The following is a 23,032-nucleotide window of genomic DNA, read 5'->3' as shown; positions in this document are numbered from 1 at the left end:
ACGAAAACTTACAAAACATTATTTTTCAAAAAAGTGGTTTTTACCGTACTTAGGTGGTTTAAATTTGGATTTTCGGCAATTTTCTGATATAGGAGGAAGGTCCGACGGTCCCTTGTACAGTTTCCAAGTTTTTAGAGTCATCGCGTGTACGCTTCCGCCTTAAAAATACGTAAAATTAGATTTTTAGTTGAAAAACGTTAATAAATGAACAGGGGCCGTGGGCGGCCGTAGAATAAAAAAAAAATATCGACAATTTGGTGTTTTTTTGCGCGTAAACCGTTTTAGGGACCCGTCTGACAATGCGTGTAACGTTTCAGAGTCGAAAAATTAATCCTTCACAACGAAAACTTACAAAACATTATTTTTCAAAAAAGTGGTTTTTACCGTACTTAGGTGGTTTAAATTTGGATTTTCGGCAATTTTCTGATATAGGAGGAAGGTCCGACGGTCCCTTGTACAGTTTCCAAGTTTTTAGAGTCATCGCGTGTACGCTTCCGCCTTAAAAATACGTAAAATTAGATTTTTAGTTGAAAAACGTTAATAAATGAACAGGGGCCGTGGGCGGCCGTAGAATAAAAAAAAAATATCGACAATTTGGTGTTTTTTTGCGCGTAAACCGTTTTAGGGACCCGTCTGACAATGCGTGTAACGTTTCAGAGTCGAAAAATTAATCCTTCACAACGAAAACTTACAAAACATTATTTTTCAAAAAAGTGGTTTTTACCGTACTTAGGTGGTTTAAATTTGGATTTTCGGCAATTTTCTGATATAGGAGGAAGGTCCGACGGTCCCTTGTACAGTTTCCAAGTTTTTAGAGTCATCGCGTGTACGCTTCCGCCTTAAAAATACGTAAAATTAGATTTTTAGGTGAAAAACGTCAATAATTGAACAGGTGCCGTGGGCGGCCGTAGAATAAAAAAAAAATATCGACAATTTGGTGTTTTTTTGTGCGTAAACCGTTTTAGGGACCCGTCTGACAATGCGTGTAACATTTCAGAGTCGAAAAATTAATCCTTCACAACGAAAACTTACAAAACATTATTTTTCAAAAAAGTGGTTTTTACCGTACTTAGGTGGTTTAAATTTGGATTTTCGGGAATTTTCTGATATAGGAGGAAGGTCCGACGGTCCCTTGTACAGTTTCCAAGTTTTTAGAGTCATCGCGTGTACGCTTCCACCTTAAAAATTCGTAAAATTAGATTTTTAGTTGAAAAACGTTAATAAATGAACAGGGGCCGTGGGCGGCCGTAGAATAAAAAAAAAATATCGACAATTTTGTGTTTTTTTGCGCGTAAACCGTTTTAGGGACCTGTCTGACAATGCGTGTAACGTTTCAGAGTCGAAAAATTAATCCTTCACAACGAAAACTTACAAAACATTATTTTTCAAAAAAGTGGTTTTTACCGTACTTAGGTGGTTTAAATTTGGATTTTCGGAAATTTTCTGATATAGGAGGAAGGTCCGACGGTCCCTTGTACAGTTTCCAAGTTTTTAGAGTCATCGCGTGTACGCTTCCGCCTTAAAAATACGTAAAATTAGATTTTTAGGTGAAAAACGTCAATAATTGAACAGGTGCCGTGGGCGGCCGTAGAATAAATAAAAAATATCGACAATTTGGTGTTTTTTTGCGCGTAAACCGTTTAAGGGACCCGTCTGACAATGCGTGTAAAGTTTCAGAGTCGAAAAATAAATCCTTCACCACGAAAACTTACAAAACATTATTTTTCAAAAAAGTGGTTTTTACCGTACTTAGGTGGTTTAAATTTGGATTTTCGGCAATTTTCTGATATAGGAGGAAGGTCCGACGGTCCCTTGTACAGTTTCCAAGTTTTTAGAGTCATCGCGTGTACGCTTCCGCCTTAAAAATACGTAAAATTAGATTTTTAGTTGAAAAACGTTAATAAATGAACAGGGGCCGTGGGCGGCCGTAGAATAAAAAAAAAATATCGACAATTTGGTGTTTTTTTGCGCGTAAACCGTTTTAGGGACCCGTCTGACAATGCGTGTAACGTTTCAGAGTCGAAAAATAAATCCGATTGCGTTCGGCCGTTCGTCAGACTCAGCTGGAGTTGCAACGCGAAAACGTTGTACATCACTGTGCCGCCACATCGCCGCCACCTATTCGGTGCTAAACGCTTCAGTACGTCTTTATTATTTTTATCATTGTTGTCTTGCTTTTCGGCGGTTGTTCGATCGCCGCAAGTAACTTCTCTACAGTCGGTCGCATTGCTCCGTAACGATTATTTTTTGAGCTGTCGTAAATCAGTAACGTTTGCAATAATTGCTATAATGGTGTCATCGAGGCACAATTGCTGTCTACTCCGGTACGACTGACCTCCGTGTCGCTGTTGCCACCGGGCCACGCGATTGTAAAAGGCGTGTGTCGTACGGCTGTCCGCCATGTAGAGGGGGTCTTATGCGTTTCTATTGGTGCGTGCGACACCCGTGAACTCGTCACACGACAGGGTGCCGGAGAACGTAGGCTGGTGATTTGTCGTCCTACTCCGTAGTGCATCCTCTTTTTCATACTCACGATCCTGAATCACCACACGCGAAGGTTTCACCGGAGTAACATAATTTTACGTACGTCGTCGGTTCGTCAACAGTGAAATTGTATCTTTGTGTAATTCCATGCTGTTTAATTTAACTCTGCGAAAAACTTAATAAATTATAACTATAATTAAATTCTTATTATAATAATTATAATAATTAGGATATTAATAGTTAAAAGAAATATGTCGTATTCCTATATTGATTATAACCTGTATTTAAATATAATAGTAAAAAACTATATTATACTTATTAAATATTATATTGTTTATGTTATAACGTATTCGTGACATACTATGTACTAACATAGGTAAATTTTTGTTTGCAAAAAAAAAAGGAAAATGAATAATAAAATTGATTTCTGATTTATTTTAAAATTTTGGCGGAACATTAATTATAGCTGTGTAGTGCTTATATACAAATCAACTGGATGCCGGTTACCAGCCAATAACCCACTAACAATTTGATTGTAATTGCTGCTGACCAATGTCTCCTACCGTGGTTCTGATACTCTATACTAAATAGCACCAGGTCGTTAAAATCTATGTGTCCTGCGTCGTTGAACGTTTTCGTGTGTCAAGATATGTTGACATCCGTATTCCTAGATTTATCATTCAGTTGTAGGTTCTCACAAAGTATGTAGAAAAAAACCAAATTCATACACATTTTTTGAAATGTTTAATAATGAAAAATATGTCTTTTTGAAGATACTATAAAATTTATATTAGGTATTATAATAGGTTTTATACTATCATTAATATGTTGCTCTACGCATAAATGTAATCAAATTGTCTGTACAATGCGCCGTACAAGACGAGTAATGTGATACACGTCATAATGTATAACTATTATATATATATATTTATTCGGTCATTTTAGCTTTAAATATAAGTTTTATTAGCTAATGATACTTACTAAACAATATAAATTATGTATTAATTATTCATTTTCATGGACACCTGTTGGCAGTTTGAAAAAAAAACTAATTTTATGTATTTGTAAGAGCGTAAAAATGTGTTGGACTTGAGAAACATGTGTGCATTAGCAGAAGAAAATTCTTTAATGCCCCAGGGGATGAATGTTGAAATAAGCCTTTATAGGTTACAGGTATTTTTGATGGAAGTATACCTACTGGTGTATTTTCCTCTCGAACAATTCGCAAATTTTCGGAAGATTAAGTTTTTTTGCAATAATTTCAATAATTAGGTACTTGTGAATAGTACATCACTGATTAACTAATAATAATTGTTATTGATTTATATGTTATGTATTTATTTTCAATTGTAACTCGAATACCTTAGTACAGTTCTAGAATGGACTACCAAAAAATATTGTTCATAATCGAATAATGTTAGAAATAAAATTCACGTTTATTGGTTCGTGGTTACGTACTTTTGTTGAATTCCCATATTCGTAAATCAAGCAGATTATGAAGTAGCAGAGATTAAGTGTGGAAATATTTCAATAATATTTCTACAAGAGAAAAAAAAAGAAAAGTAGTTAGTATATTATTGGAGTAAATTATAAGAGAAAGAATGTTTTACATAGCTAAAATATTATATGTACGTATACTTATACAAAAAAACACGTCGAGATGACAGTCGGTGCAATGTCAGAATACTCCGAATATTGCCCCATTGACTGCGCCGGAGGTATCAATCAGTACAATGCAGGAATACTCTAACTATGCACTATTGTCTGATACTAATACCGTTCGATAAGTTTTTAGGGATGTCTTTCACCTTAAATGTGCAAGTCTGCCCGGGTGGGTCTTGCTGTAGCAAGATCAGGTGAAAGACTGTTGACCTGTGGTGGGTCGTACGGCCTTTTATACTCGTGACGGAACCGCAAAGCACAATCGCCGATAACGATATAAAAATTTAATAATATAATAATAGGTATGCAAATTATACATTAATTTAAAAAGAAATATAATAACAATAGTATGTCATGCAATTAAAATTATAATAATAAAAATAAAAATTTATAAATAATGATTATCAATAGCAAGGTATTATATAATAGGTAATAAGAATAATAATAATATTAAATATGATTTAAACATATAGGTATAGTTTGAAATGTTTAAATATAAACAAATTTAGACTTTTTTTTACGAATAAAAAGTTATAAATATTTTTTAATTCAAAAAAACAAGAGTTACTTAAAACAAATACTAGACATCTATACATATTTATAAAATATATATTAAAATATAGCACGGTGTTTACATAAACTTAATAAAAACAATTATTTCCGGTAACATAGTTATCTCTCTATTGTTAATTTGTGGAATATACTAATATTTTATTATAATTTTAATTTATAATATTATTATAATAACATAAAAATATTCAATTTTAATATTTTTAAGCATATAATTGGCTCTAGTGCCTAGTTGAGTTGGTATCTAAGTCTCTATTTTCTATTCTCTATTCTTAATACTAAAATAATTACTTGTAGATGAATAATTTATATGAGAATATGCAACAACATTCAAACATCGTCATAGATGTCGAACCATTGCAGAAACTTATGTAAATATAAAAACGTATTGAACTACAATACTTAATTAATTAACTAATTCAATTAATTCATACCTTATATGATTACATGAGAAAGATATACAGTTTACCACATATTTTTGTAATAAGTGATGAAAATTTAATTATTGTATTTGACTGATTATGTATTAATTTTTATATAGTTATCATTGTATAATGAATTACCTATTTCAGAATTAAAGGTATTTTATAAATAGTTTTTCAATGCAACATATTTTATATGAGTAGATAATTTTTGCTTTTACATACAATGCTAAGTTCAAATATTGATTAAGTGTTATAACTTATAAGTATTAGGAACAAAAATAAATCTTTTTTTTTCATTTAAAAATGAGTTCATCGAAATATTTGTTTAATAATAAACTTAAGATTTTACAAAATAATTTAAAACTTTTTGTGAAAAGCATTCAATGGACGGTTCTAAAATTACGGTTTTTAATATTTGTAAACATTTTACAGAACGGTTTTAAAACTCAATTAAATTAAGTACAATAATAATTATAATTAAAACTGATATATTGTTTATTATTAATAATAATAAGAAATAATCAGTTTAATAGTTATGCAGTTTATAAGTTCATAATATTTATTTAAAGATAACAAATAACAAACATTATTTAGTTAGCGTATTATTTTATAAGCATTTATTATAAATTATAACATAAAAATTAATAAATATTTTTCGTTTTATGTTATGTCCATAGCCAACATAAAAATATTAGAAATAATACTAATTACTAAACACCAAAGTACTACAAATTAATTAATAGGTATATAGCCAGTGGCGTGGCAAGGGTATAGCCAAGTGTGCCTATGAAATCATCACTCAGCTCCGAATTTAAATTTAGGCATAACTTTAGTTCAAGGGATATAGACACTGCAGATATATTTTAACGGAGCTAAGAAACAAAAGAATACCGTAAACGGTATAAACGCGAATTCAATTTGTGCTTTTTCACACCTACGTATCATTTATTACATATATATGACCCTTACGGGCTAATACCAAACTCGGTTTAGAAAAGTTTTCTGTGCCGTTACTAATTTAACCTTATACCTAACATGAAGTGATTCAGAAAAAAATTGACGAGCTTTAATATTATTAAAATTAATACAAATTAACACTGCACATAAATAAAGTCAAAGAATAAATTAAATGTCATTAATTCTATTATTTAAGTATATGAGACTTTAATTACTAATATTACAGGCTTGTGATTTTAATATAATTCTAATGATATAATATGTTAATTATTATATATATTAATACTTATTATTTTAAATTGATTTCTTACACACAAACATTGCCACTTATTAAAATACGTAAAAAAATAGTTGGTCGACTAAACACAGACAAATGAAAACACGTTATCTCGGTTACTTGATTTTAATATTATATTTTGAGGTAGTTACATAATACATGCATTATCAAAACAGTTACATTAAATACAGACTCGTTGTCGTATTCAAATTATCTATGTATATATACTATAGTATCCACTTATTTGGGACACCACATAAAAGGGAAAGATTGGCCTAGTCCGGACATGTATCGGTTTGTTAGTTATTCGGTTAATATGCCAAATATGTCCCAATTAAGCGGATTATACTGTATATAGATATTATATTAAAATGCAATATTATAACCAGTACACGCAACACTAACGAAAATAATAATAATTTATGTACATATGCAGATTGTTAATCACCGAAAGCAACCAATTATATAACATATCGTGACAGTGAGGATAACGGCAATGGTGAAATGGACAGCGGACAGTAGTACTGGCGAGTCAGACAGCGGACAGCGGTAAAAGATTAATATTAGATGCGCGTTCGAGTGATTTGGTTGGAATATAACTTTCAGCTGTGCCGATTAAGAATATCCGGTTACGATGTTGATGCGTGGACATCGACGGCGACCGGATGCAGACATTATATTATAGACATATATTAAAGACATATATTTAACCGTTAACATAACTGACGAGGCAATAATTATAATCTATTACCAGAACCTGTGCGATGCTGTACTTGCTGCCTCGTATTTTCTGTCATCGGATATCGATGTCCGAGTTATGTCGCCGGTGATAACCGAATCCGCAGCACTTTAATCGCATGTTAATCACCACTGTCATCGCGCACAATAACATCACACACCGCATCTGTTTGCCGTCTGTTACAATCGTTACGCACAGTAAAAAAAAAAAAAAAACGTTCGCAATATTCTTCCACCTCCGACCGGCCAAGACTTTAGAGAATATTATATTTCGAGGTGACTATGCCATATACTAAATATTCTTTTTAACCTTGTCCCGTCCGCGTACACTATGTTATGCCATAAATAATTCGTAGTTTCAGTTATATCTAATTTTCGTTAGTCATAATTTGTTGTATATGTATTTAATAAGATAAAGCACTCGGAGAGTACCGTAAGTAAAGAATGGTAAAACAAACGACTCAATGTAATAGCAAGTTAAGCAATGTCTCGACTCCGGATACTACCAAAATACATAAGTCATGAGGATATATTTTATAAACTTAGTGTTGTATAATATCGAAAGAACGATCGCATAATAAAACATTATTATTAGAATTAATATTCAGAATAAAGTATAAACATGGTACGACATTCTATACAAATTTTCTAAAACTTAGAGATGACGGCGAATACAATTTATATGATTTTTAAATCGTTAATATATTAGTCATAAGTACCTAGCCTCGTTACTTAGATTTAATTAAATCATAATATCAATACAATCATCAAAAGTATTTAATTTATAATGTTTGTCTTATCACTATACTTATTGTCGAAAAGACAAAAAAAATTTAATATGTAATTCGATATTAAAATAAATATGGTTTGTGATTTCAGCATTACAAAGTAGAAGCACACCGACGACGGTGTCGAACAAGATCGGTTGCCCGGATTCAATGCGGTGCACGATCAAAGGTTAGGTTCGAAACGGACGCGTGAGGTTCGGTGATCGTCAACGGCCATCACTTGCCGTCGTGTTGGTCACGTAATACAGCGTCGTGGTGTGCGAGCCCACCGCGTTAGTCGCCTAGTGACGGGCAATTTTCGCAGCGATCGTCAATTCACCGAAGTACACCATGTGCAGGAGAGATTTGGATCGGTTCTTATTATTATAGACCGTCGCCTCGACCCGACGGACCGTCACCACCAACGAATTATTGCCGGTGTATCATGATTGCTGATGACATGTGTGTGCGTCTCGACCCGTTGTTGTCTCCGAATGAAGAATCAGTACGACGTGTCGAAAACGATCAATAACCTGCCGGTGGCATTCACAAAAATTCAGGATCACGAGACTTGCACAAGCACACTGTAGTTGGTTGACAGTTGTTCGACTGTTTATTAAGTTATAACATATTATAATATTGTAAATTGAATCAACAATCTGCTTATTTTTTTAATATTACGTGTTATATAATCATATAAATGTTACATTGTCACAAAAATAATATACCGTGTACTTGCGAGTAATCGAAATACTTGGTATTGTGCTATTACTTACCTGTGTGATTTACGAGAATTATGATATAGTAACTCAAAAAAGTTGAAGAGGTCCCTGAGTAAGATTAGTGAGCTCTGGTGTATGCTTAGTTAGTAGGTAGGTGTATTTATGTCAATTATATAATTTAGGTACCTACTTATGCGATTTAAAATGTTTCAATGTACGTATAGTTCAATTGAAAGAAGTGAAATATTATAATTAAAAATAAAACACTTAAAATTACAGTACAAATCAAAGTCGTCCTTTACAAATATTATACCTATACTGGCCGATTACGATGATAATCGTAGGTATATGCTGGCTATTATTATAAACATCGCAATAACTGTCGCATGGAAAATGTTCGAAATTCTCGGTGCCTATGACGGAAGAAATTTCTTTCGAGTTTATTTTCATTTCAACAGTCCTAGACGTTTAATATTATCAACTACTTTTTCTCCACATTAAGCCACATATTAATATTAATATTAATGTACCTGTCTTATAAAATTCGACTTAATTAATTACGGTTTTAGCATCATCTATGTTGATCTACTCAATTGGTAAGTGTTATGAACATTATTCAAAGCATGATGTCACTATGCACGCAGAACAAAAGCCGTAGTAGATCCGACGTACATCACACGTTGTTCGAAGATATTACAATTGTAGAAGTCTTAAAAATTGTCATGAACTAACCAGAAGACGTCATTATGGAAACACCGGAGATTGCGACTGTGTAGTTGGTCAACAAAGAAAAATTATTTTGAGCTATTTGCAAGAGATATTTAAAAAGAATTGGCTGCGAAATAGGTTCAATAGTTAGTAGCTCAAACTACCGAGGAGAACACTACTTGTAAGAATATACCCGAAAACAATTTGAAACCAATGAAAAAAATATACAACTAGATATAGGTATTAAAAAGCGTAGTACTGTCGCAGCAGTTCAATGAGACTGATTGGACAGGAATATGTAAAATGGTCAGAAAAATCAATATTCTGTTTCCTAGGGCCGCAATTATTTACGTATTTATTTTACGGAAAAAGCAAAAAGTCGGGCGTTGTGCACTTCGACCGATTGTATACAGTGACCAATTTGATTTGAGCATCGTAGCACTGTAGGTTAAATATTGATTATATTAAAAATTAAATAAAAAATCTTACAAGGTACTTAAATAATCATAATAAAACCTAAAATAGACGCTATACATATAAAATATTTTTATAATCGTTTGATTAAACGTATTATTATTTTCTACAGTTATTATGTACTATAACACACGAAATATTGTCGTTGTCTAGTCTAGGCATACGGTCCCCCTATTGGACAGGGACGACATTTAATGACAGCGATGGGCTGGAGTGCTTACCGATGAGTGACGACTATGTCGATCGAGGACAGACGGCAGTGATCACGTGGATGGACGACATTGACATATATACAATATGAGCTTCAACGGAAATCGTCGCAAATATTACGAACAAAATCATCTCGAGCTCAACGAGTTGAAACACTGCGACAACTGTACCCGCGACCACTGCCGAGGAAGCATCTTCACAGTTCTCATCGTATCAGCTGCGTCGCGTTCCGTCGTCGTCCACGTTCAACTGAAAAAGATCCACCGTTTAACTGAATTATAGGTCACATCGTGGTTGAAATCAGTGATGGTTCAGACATTTTTTCTAAGTCGAGTTTGGTACCAGATGCGAGTACATGTCTTAACATTTTTAAACTTATTATACTTATTATTCGTACACATTTAATTAAACCCAAAATAAAGTAATAATAATATTAACAATATATTTAATTTATTTTAATTGTATCTATAAATATTGATACAACAGATTTGTGTAAGGGGCAAGCCGTGGTGGGTAGATGGCATAATTGTTTATATTACCAGGTAATATTGTCTGCTCACGGCCGATCGATTGTGGCTAGTGGTTACTGCTGGTCGTCTTGGAACAGTACTAGCACTAGCTGTGCGGTGATAGTGGACTGTAATTCATATAGATTTTATGAAAAACGGAATGGAAGGAGAATATGGAGTATAAAAAATATTATAAACAGTATATCAAAGTAAAAAAAGTATTGAGAATGGCGGGATAGATAATCAACTCCGACAGTAAAATCAAAATAATAATACCTAGTCGTGATACAATGTATTGATAATGATTAATCAATTATGAAAATTATTCAAAACTAAATGACAATAACAATTTACAATAATATGATAATATACTTAACGGTTTAGGTTAGTAATTTTGTATTATCAATATAAGGTCGATTTGCACTCAAGTATTTTTTGTATTATAGGTTTTATGAATTATTTACATGTAAGGTGTGGCAAAATCTAAGTTTGATAGGTGTGTTTAAACACTTGAGCCGGGCCTGATTGGACTTTGGTTATTAAAGGTTATCTAGATCGAACTACAATCGGGTTCAATAAGCAGTGCAGTTATATATATAATATTATGTCATAACACAATTTCTTATAATTTTATTAAATATTTAATAATATATGTATAATAATGAATGAATAAACATTGATAATATATCAATTAAATAGTTTACGGAAACAATGACTAAAAATAAAAATAAATTAGTTCTCACATAAATAGTATAAATAGTAATAAATTTCCGGATTTCAGTTAATTTTTTATTATTATATATTGTTATTGATTACGATTTATTTATTATTTAGATTTTTGTAACTTTGAATATTTTGGCTGCGGGCTCATACCAGTCTCCTATTGGTAATAGACGATTTATGGCTCTATCAAAACCAACAGTATTCCATTGCCTAAGCGAGGTTATGGCTGCATTTAACCTACCCGAAATATTTAACCTTTGAGTTAAATTTCCAAAAAATGTTAATGAACTTACCGATATTCGTAATGGGTAATTAATTTTTTTTTTTTTATTTGGAAAATTTGAGAATATTTATAATAATTTTGTACTATCTAGATTTTACAGAGATACAGGATTTCTAAGGATTTCTAGGATTTTGATTCTAAGTTAAAGATATTAAATGTTAATGCACTATTCCCGGGCAGTACTCATAATATACTACCCGAGCACGTTAGGTTAGGTTAGGTTTAAGTGGATTAAACGCTCCGCATTACGTTTTTGCTGCTGCGTGTGTTGAGACGGTGTCCACAGTCATTACCCCTCCAATACCACCGAAGACTTCGTTGGGACGACGGCGACAAAATCAGGTAAAGTGGTGGGTGGGGGTAATACGGATGACAGACACGGCCGACTACGGTACACGCAAGTAGCGATGTGAGAGCATACCTCTCCTTTTCGTCGCTAGGCGAACTGAAGCCGGCCGGGTCGCGTCCTTCCGGTGGTCGCCGATTTATCATCACTCGCCCTGTGTCGTTTTGGTCTTCGTCGATGGTCGAAGACTCGTCTTCTGTACCGCCGTCTGACTCGCGCATAACATTGCGCACTAGCCGCTCGCCGTCAACCATCACTCCCCGGCCGAAGCTGTCAAATTGCTTTTTTGCACCGAATAGCCATCTCGTATCCCACCTGCCGCCTAATTTCGTGTCGTCCTGTCAATGCTTTTTTCCTTTTTTTGTTATTATTCTTATTATCCTTCTTCAAATTTTCAATTTTATTTCATTTATAAAATGTATTATTATACCAACTGTTAGTCAATATGGCAAATTTTTTTCTGAAAATAATTTTTTGTTTCAACCATTTACACCGTTTTTTCATAATAATATGTATTACATAATTAATAGCTCTTACAGCAAGTTTTTTCATGTTCGGCAAGTATTATCTTTCTTATTACTTGTTAGATCATTAACATATATCTTGATTTGTTATTAAAATATAAATAAAATGAAAATTATGTTTACACAATGAATTACTGAATTTTTAATTTATGAGAATATTATATCCATTATTAAACATTAAAGACTTATAAAAACTTATAAAATGTTCAAATCATATTACAAGAGATATTTAAAAGAAGGTAGATTATAGTCCAGGTTCAAAAATTAGTAGTTAGAACCATCGAGAATATTACTACTTGCAAAAATACACTTGAAAAGATATATTTCTTTGAGCGTACTTAGGTGTTTAATATTTTGATATTCGACAATTTTTTGATATAGAAAGAAAGTCTAACAGTCCCATTTGCAAACTACATTGTTTTCAGAGGCATCGCAAGTACAATTTCATGTTAAAAACACCTAAATATAGTTTTTTTGGTTGAAAAGCGCCAAAAAACGACAGTTGTCGTTACCTATGTATGCGCTATACAGTCTCGCTCTTACTATACCGTTGTTTATGACGTTTCATGACCATCATGAGCAATCGATCGCATTGTACGGTAACGATTAATTGTCGGGCTGTCGTATATCAGTAACGATTGCCATAACTGCTGTAATGGTGTCATCGAGGCAGCATCGCTATACACTACAGTACCGCTGACCACCGTGTCACCATCGCCACCGACCCGCGCGATTGTAGTGGCATACGTCACTCATTTTATTAAATATTCTAATTGCCTCCAAACTGTTCCGAACTGCTTGGATCAGCTCGGAACAGTTTTGCTCTTTCCGTGTGCATCCGGCCTAAAGGCGGGTGTCGTTGGGCTGTCCACCGTGCAGAGGGATTCAACGCGTCCATCATCGAGCGTGCGACACCCGTAAACTCGTTACACGATGGGGTGCCGGAGAACGTGCGTTGATGAATTATCGCCAAACTCCATAGTGCCTTCTCTTTTTCTTACCTTCCCTCCCACATCGCTACAGTCTTCCTATGCGACGTCTTCTACTGAGAACCACATTTTTTACGTACGTCGTTGATTCGTCAACTACTGTATCGTCGACAGTGACATATTGCGGCTTTGTATAATTACACGCTGTTTATGCCGTTATCAAAAAATACCATAATTTACACTTAGGATGATGCCGGCCGGTGCTATATCTCAGTCACCACATACACTGATAATAACTGACTATACGTATATTGTATGTGTACGTCACCGATTACCGGTATAGCACACACACACACACACACCGTCGCCTACCACAAACACAAACCGAATTTAGATATTATTATATATTTTACTTTCCGCCGCTTTACTATATACTTATGTAGTTATTTATTTCCCTATGATTTAGTATTATCGTACTGTTTTATATTGTAAATTTGGTATTTTATTTTTTAATTTATTACCTAAACAAGGCTTTATAGCTTATCATACTGTCGTAATCTCTAGCGATACCAAAAAACCACCTGAAGCAAATATTGAAATATCAAACATCTGTAGTGTGTGTTGAACCGTGTGCCCATGTGCATATACGTGTCATCGTGTCTGTCTCCGCAAAATAAATAAATTATTAAGTTATATACCATACAGAACCACGGTAGAAGACATTGGTCAGCAGCAATCACAATCAAATTGTTAGTGGGTAATTGGCTGGTAACAGTATCCATTTGATTTGCATATAAGCATTACACAACTATTAATAGTTACAAAAAAAACATTGCAACTCACTTGACGTCACGTAATACTGTAGGATGGCGGTGTATCGAAACCGTACGTATATACACTATAAGCAGCTAGTGGTACTTAACGGTGTTACGTGGACTTGGTATAAGTGATTCACCAAAATTTTATGCTGCCTCGATGACACCATTACAGCAGTTATGGCAATCGTCACTGATTTAAGACAACTCGACAATTAATCGTTACGGAGTAATGCGACCGACTGCTTGATGGTGACGAAACGTTGCATTGCGCGCACAAATGTAACGACAAACTGTTGAGAAGTTGCTTGCGGCGATCGAACAACCGGCGAAAAGGCTGGACAACAATGATAAAAATATTAAAAACGTACTGAATCGTTTAGGACTGAGATGTCTCACCTAGAGATATTGTAAAAGTAAAAAATAGAAATAAATCAAATATCATGTGAAATATGGGATTACGGAAACACACGAATAATGGATAACATGTTTTTGCGGTGGCACGACGGTACTGAACGATATCCAAATAATATATATAATATATTATATTATTATATACATTCTGACTGTGGTTGTGGCCTCACCGATCGGTAATTTGATTGGTAGTAATGCCGTTGACCACCGCAACGCTGACCTGTGAGCAATTTTAGCAGCCTTCGTAACATGCTACTATCACTGTAATATTTCGTACTTTAGTCGGGCGGCAACTAAACCGCGCTTTCACCACCATGTTGCTAAAGTCTTTAGGTGGCCGAATAAAGTGCGTGGTTAACTTAAAATGGTATAATAAACTTACTTATTGCAGTGGCGCCATTTGTACCGAGCAGGTGCATAATGTTCTCGATTAACGGTATACTACGACAAGTGTCAACTTCAAGTGCAGATAGTATAAAAAATTCAATTAGACGTTGTAATATGAGAGGAAGGTCCGACGGACCCTTGTACAGGTTTCCACGTTTTTAGAGTCATCGCGTGTACGCTTCCGTCTTAAAAATACGTAAATTTAGATTTTTAGGTGAAAAACGTCAAAAAATGAACAGGGGCTGTGGGCGGCCGTAATATAAAAAAATCTCTCGAATATTTCGTGTTTTTTTGAGCGTAAACCGTTTTAGCGACCCGTCCGACGATGCGTGTAAAGTTTCAGAGTCGAAAAATAAATCCTTCACCACGAAAACTTGCTAACCATTATTTTTCAAAAAAGTGGTTTTTACCGTACTTAGGTGGTTTTTTTATATAAACATATGGTCCCACTGTCCCTTGTATGGCCGTAGTATAAACAAAAAATCTAGATTACTTACCACTCTTCGAAGTTTGCGGTGATGATTCATGTACTAGGCAAATCTTTCATGGATACTGTTCGTCAAAAACCCGTTGAATATTAGGTTAATGTCAATGGCCGAGCTCTCTGCCGGTACGATCAATTGAACTGAATCTTTGACTGGATACCGCCGAACGTCCTCAAAATTCTTTACTATTAATTTGTTAGATCGACTTGTCGCTGGCAGTGAATTTCATTATCGTACAAATCCACAATATTGTGTACAAAATTAAACGTTTTCTGTGTTTTTAATTAATAAAATAAGTGTTCTGTTATATGCTATCATTAGTATATACGTTTGTGTATGGATAAATATAATTTGTTTAATATTACTGTTGACCGTATTAACATTATTATTGTAAAATAAAAATTAAGTTTATTTCTGAGAAATAAGTTTTATCAAAAACATTTATAAAGTTTATTTGTCCGCAAAACCATTTTTACTTATTTTCATAATTTTATTATTATAAGAATCGGGTATATAAGCGTAGACGTCTACAAACATGTTGTTTAGTTAAATACTTCACTCACGATATACATTATTAGTATTAATATTTAATACTTATATAATACAATACAAGACATTAATAGTATAAAAACTCTGCCCACTGGTGTCCCAAAGCAAAAAACGAATTATATGTGATGTGTGGTTGATTTAAAAATAATATTATAATATGGTGAATTGATAGATCTCCGTAAATGTGAATTTTATATTACATTTGAGGTTTGTACAATTTATTTTAAATGAAAAGATAAAACCAAAAATAATCAGTAATCACATAATCATCTACGTCATTCCATATTATTTTAATTAATTAAAAATCGTCGGTAATTTTTCGAAATTAAAATACTTTGCTAAATAAACAAACAACGACGTAAAAACATTGGTGTTGTCGTGATGTTACATTTACGTTGCCAATCAATCGATCGAAAATAGCTCCCAAATGATATAATAATATTATATTATACTAGCATACCCGTCTCAGCTCCGCCCATGAAACTTATATAACTTATATAACTTGATAATTAAATAACTAATTCCATACTTACATTTTAGTATAAGGGAAACATATATATCAGAAAACTTTTCCCATCGAATGGTTTTTGCTTACTAAACCTAAGATAATAAAATTGTTGAAATCGTAACATGGTACAGAAAGTATTTTAAGTCTCGGAACAATTATTCATATCTACTGGCTGATAAAACACATACAGAAGAAAAAGGTCAGGTTTCAGGTAGCTGGAAACCCGCAGACCGTCATAATAATACATTTAGGTATACAATTTTTATGTTTTTTTTAGTTAATAATAACTAATTATTTATTTACATTATTGGACTAAATTTATGCCTAAAACCTTCAGTGTGATGTCCTCTTTAAAAAATTTAAATAAAACTGCACGAAGATTGAATAGTTTCGGAGTTTATCCCGAACATACAACCAAACGCTATCGTTTTATATATTAAGTATAGATATTTATTATTCTACAGTCCTTGGGAATATCCGACGTACGAACGCGTATAATATATTAAACTTACTGACTACAACAGTACTACAAAAGTTAAAATTTGTTAAGTTAATAAATTTTGGTATTCTTAGTGTTATATAGGACACGAGACAAAGCACGGACGGTGGTGTTCGGTATGTTTGCCCAAGTACGTTTTCCCACCACTAGCGGACAGACGGGTCCATATTATTTTTCTATACTTCTTACAACAATCGTTGATGTGATAACATACACTACACCTGTGAAATGATAATGTTGAATAGTGATTGATAAACGGGTTCTAAATTAATCGTTGTGACCTTACAAGAATTTCCCCGCATCTTATTTGATAGTTGTAAGCCAGTGTTTGAAAGGTGACAAAACGTTACAATATATATTTTTTCATTTTTAATGTTTAAATATTGAACATGATGGTTATTATAATGAATCGTATATTCGTGTGTAATATTAATAGTTTGTAATTTTGCCGGTCTAATATTCCAAAACAAATGAATATCAATTATCCATGAGACTATGAATATTATTTTTGAAATAATTACAGTAGGTATCTACTAAATAATATTTTTAATTAAAGTAAATATTTTTAATTGAACTAAATGTAAATTTTAGATATTTGAACTTTTATTTAGTGATTTAGAGAAAATGAACGATTGGACACACCTAACTCTTTATAAAAAAAAGCCTATCTAGAAAAAATTAATAATAATGTTGCACGTACGTCTGCAGATATATAATTATTATGAACATTTACAATGAATTTATTATTTTATGATAACAATTTAGCATAAAATATTTAAACGTTAAGGGTTTGGGTTTTAAGTGAAGCTCTAAGAAAATATTTTTAAACTTAAAATTTAAATAATATCCAAGTAGTTAATTAATAATTAATTATCATGTTCAATAAATAAGTTATATAATTAATTTTGCACGTGATTTATTTAGTTTACAGGTGTCAATAATAAAAAGAGGTAAAGTAAATAATTAGATTACATAAGGTAAGTCTTAAACTTAAAATGTATTGAGTGTAATATAAGGTATAACATGCAATTGTTTGAATATATAAGAAAAAAACGCCGCAATTATTTACGTATTTGTGTTAAGTGAAAAGTAAGAAATCGAGCATTGTGCACAGTTCCAGGTCACTGGGTACTTCGCCAATTATCAAAGGCAAATTTGGAATAAGTTAAACGTGGTCCGGGCATTGGATACAGTGCCCAATTTAAGTTGACAACAGTAGGTTAAACATTGAATATATTAAAAATTAAAAAAAAAATCTTACCGGGTACTTGAATAAATAATCTTAAAAAAATCTAAAATAAACCCTATATAAAATATTTTCATGACAGTTTTATTAAAACTATTGTGATTATTATATTCTACAATTAATATGTACTATAATATACGAAATTTTCGTTATCTAGTCTATGCTCCTCGTATTGGACAGGAACGACGGGTGGTAATGCGATGAGCTCAAGCGCTTACTGTCGAATCGTCTACTGACGAGTGACGACTATGTCGATCGAGGACAGACGGCGGTGATCAAGTGGATGGATGACATATATACAATGTGGGCATCAACGGAAACTGTCGCAAATATTCACGAACAAACTCATTTCCAGCTCAACGAGTTCGAGCACTGCGACAACTGCAGCCACGACCATTTCCGAAGAAACATCTTCACTGTTCTCATCGTAACGGCTGCGTCGCGTTCCGTTATCGTCCAAGCTCAACGGGTAAAGATCTGTCAGCTTCTTCGTAGTCGACAAGCTGGCTTCAGAGCGGAAACCAAATATATTTGCGCCGGAAATACCAGACCATCCGTAATACAGACAGCGATTAGAATAGCAGCGACTACGATTGCGCTGTTCTACGCGCCTTTGTCCAGTTCTTAATTTTTTTTTAGCTCGATGACCTGTCTCGTCGATGTATACCGTTTACCGTCTGGATTCCGTTCCTCCCGCGACAGAATTTGTTTAAATTTACCGTATAACTGAATTATAGGTCAGTGACGGTTTCGGTTTTCTACACCGAGTTTGGTACCAGGTACTTATAAAACATGCAATAAATGATGCACGTACGTGTCTTAACATTTTTAAATTTATTCTTCGAACACATTATAATTAATTAAAAACAATATAATAATAATAATATAATAACAATATATTTAATTTATTTTAATTTTATCTATTAATATCGATAAAACAGATTTGTGTGAGGGGCAACCCGATGTGTTGATGGCGTAATATTTTGTCACTATGTAATATTGTCCGATCACGGCCGATCGATTGTGACTAGTGATTACTTGGCTTGGAACAGTACTGGAACTAGCTGTGCGGTGAAAATGGACTGTAATTCATATAGTTTTTATGAGACACAGAATGGAAGGTGAATATGGAATATAGAAAATATTATAAACAATAAACCGAAATAAAAAAAATGTATCGAGAATAGCGGGATAGATTAACAATCCCGATAGTTTAATCAAAATAATAATAAGTAGTCGTGATACGATGTAATGATAATGAATAATGAAAATTATTCAAAACTAAATGATAATAAAAATGTACAATAATATGATAATATACTTAAAAGGTTAGGTTAGTAATTATCTTATATCAATATTATGGGTACAAAAATGTACAGCAAACCATTGGTGCAAATAAGTCTAAAATGTTAAAAACTTAAAACTTTAATATTTGTTAATAATTCTGTTACAATTTACAATATTACGTCATATTGCATATTATAATGGTACACCACCCGGACACCAATTAATTCTCGTTGTATAATTATTTGTTTAAAATTTGTTAAATTTGTATCATTTAAGTTTTTACTTTTAATATTAACAATTTTTTGATTATTATTATTTATACCACATATTGTACAATTCGACATATTATATATTATTATTCAGCATACTAATATTGTTAACATTTTTTACCAGGACACATTTTTTTGAATACTTATACCATTATTATTTATTTAGAACATGATATTAAAACCACATATACTTTAGTTTATATATTTTTTCCCGGGCCCATTTTACCGAGATAAGGTCATTTGGAACCCAATTTACCAATCCCAGAACTAGACTCATTTTTAAAAAAAAGTAAAGATCGATCTACACTTGAGTTCAAATACAGTGCAGTTCTATATAATATTATGTCATAACACAGTTTCTTATAATTTTATTAAATAATATAAACTTGTAACGTACATTATATTATAGAAAATTAAAAAATATTAAAAATACAAATTAGTATGCTAATGATTTTATTTTAAGCGGAAGGCAAAATAATAGTGTTTTACAAAGTTTAAATTAACATTATTTTTTTGGACAATTGCTTTTAACCCAATTGCAATTCCATTATTATACATATTTTTACCCAAATACAATTCCACCGTTTTATTTAGGTAAAAAGTGCAATTCGTCTACCCCTAATACTATAACAACGCTAATCAACCGAACAAGAAAAAAGGTAGTATAAAGTATAACATTATGTAATAGAGTGGTAACGACCGAAAACGACAATACATAACGATATAACGAGTGGTAATTAATCAACAAAAATGACTTATCTTTAACGCGGAGCTCAGGCTCATGGCTCGACCATGGGCAGAAACAGAAATAGATTTGATGTAGAACTGTAGATAGCTGATGGCAGTTGGATTTTCGAGGGGAAATGGCCCCGAAAACACGTGAAACAGCACTTTTTACTATCACGAGTTGAGGAAAGTGGGTGCGTAGTCAGTACGAATAAGTGCCCACGGTTATAAGTCACAGACACTTTCATCAAGTAAGATTACGGTTAATACAACCGAAAATGTTTGGCAAAGCTTGAGCATAACACATTAACAACATATGGTGGCGAGACTCGCGGTGGCGGAGCGAAACCAGTCAGAACTGAGAGGCTGTGAGGGATGGAACATATATAAATACATATAAATATAATGAGTATAATTATAATAATAAATATAAGTATTCAATTTGATTAGATTAAATTAATATTAAGATGCTAGAGTTAGGTTAGGTACTTAAAATAGTTCGGTTTGTTTACTTATTGTTTTTATAAGAAATTTTATTTTAATTACCTTGCTTTTAACATCTAAAATAATTATGTTTTTAATTATTATTAAAAATATTAGATGTTGTGAAGAAAGTTTATTTAATAGCAATGAATTAGATTTGGTGTCAATTATATATTTATAAGTAATATACTTAAAACCGGTCGTCGCAAAGGTTTTATTGACTATATAAGATTTAAAACCGAATTCGCCTTTGCAAATTAATTATATTGATAATTATTTTTTTTTTTTAATTAAAGTTAAAATGTAATAACTAATTTAAATGATTGCTTTTATTTTTTAATGATAATTTTACAAGTAGGTACACAGTTAGTGACTAGTGTTAATTATAATGAATTAAAAAAATTTTTAACTGAGCTTTAAATAATTATTATATACTTTTTTTATACATTTTACATTTTTTAGAGCATTCTCCTCAGACTTTAGGATAAAGCAAATTGGGAAAATATTGTTGGAATGTAAATTAAGTACCTAAGTATAATATATAAATTATTATTTATACTTTTTTTTTCAATATGTTGTCATGAATATTGTGAAGCGAAGATTATATCGGTATACAAATATTGATAATTCATAGGCACAACTTTTTATATACATTTTAATTTAGAATTTTGATTAGTATTCACTAATTTCCTTGAAAAGTATTTTCTTACTGCCAAAAAAAATTCATTTATTGATGATTTAATTAAACAAATAAAATAATTTTTTACTAGCCATACAATAAAAATATATCATATTATTACTCTCGAATAAATGTGTAAATTTGTTAATAGACAATGGGCGCAAGTGTTTTTTATTAGTATTTAGATTTTTGGACTTGTATTCATTATCAACATAGTTAAATCTTTGGTATATAAAGTGGCCAGATTAAAGTATTCCAGATCGGTCAACCGTACTTTTGGTAGCATATTTTGACTAAAGTTCAATTTTTACAATGCTACTAGTATAATACTATAGTTTTGTATCAGTAAACGAAGAACTAATTCAACGTAAATTGATATTTATTTATTTTATTTATATTATATTACTTAATTAATTTTAGATCAAAACCATTTTGGTGTTAAGTTATTAACTTCAATCTTCTATAACCATCATTATTTGTAATTGTAATATTATTTTTTGATCAATAAAATATTTACAATGTAAAGCAGTTACTATAAATATCTATTTATGACTTTTTTTAACTATGAAACTATGTTTACAGATCCAGTAAGAAGCTTTATAAGGAATGCGAAAACCATTGGAATGTCTTATAAGTTATTGGTGTTATAATTTATATTACATATATCGGAAAAATAATATAAAATTTATTCTATACGTATAAAATAGTATGTACTTTTAATCAATATCACTGTATTAAATCTAAATTAATAAACTGTTATTTTTATTTTTAGAAGAAGATTGGGAAAGTCCAACAGTATTTTGTCATAAATACGCAAATCATGAATTAACATTAGGTAAGTATGAACAATTGTTATGCTGTCACAAATACACACATCACAATTCAATTAAATTTTGTAAACTTGTTGTTTTCAGATTTAGAAAGTATAGAAAATTAAGGATAAGGATTGAGTGTTTTTTTTAAATAAAATAGTAAACGTTAGCTGTTTCGGTATACATCATAAACAAAATAAAATCCTATACATTTTTGAAAAAAAATAATACATTTGTTTTTCTATCATTACTATGGGGTATTATTGTATTCAGTCAGTAGCTACCGTCCAACGTATATATTATCAAATTCAAATAACATTGTGTTGTTCTCCTATATTCATATCAGGCTATAGTTGACAGAGTGTTTGAAATTCTATATTCTTTACGAATATAGAATTGCGTCGTTCTCAATCTCAATTTAAGATTTGTACATCACTCCTACTAAAAAATTAAAATAATATGTAACATGCAAATTATACTATTATCAAGATTGCAAGTTGTAAGTTCGTAATTCTCGGTCCCTTCATATTATAATGGAATTATCGAGTGTATAATTAAGACACTA

The sequence above is a fragment of the Rhopalosiphum maidis genome, chromosome 1, assembly GCF_003676215.2.
Source record: "Rhopalosiphum maidis isolate BTI-1 chromosome 1, ASM367621v3, whole genome shotgun sequence".
NCBI classification, from domain to species: domain Eukaryota; kingdom Metazoa; phylum Arthropoda; class Insecta; order Hemiptera; family Aphididae; genus Rhopalosiphum; species Rhopalosiphum maidis.
Note: the sequence above shows the minus strand (reverse complement) of the source record.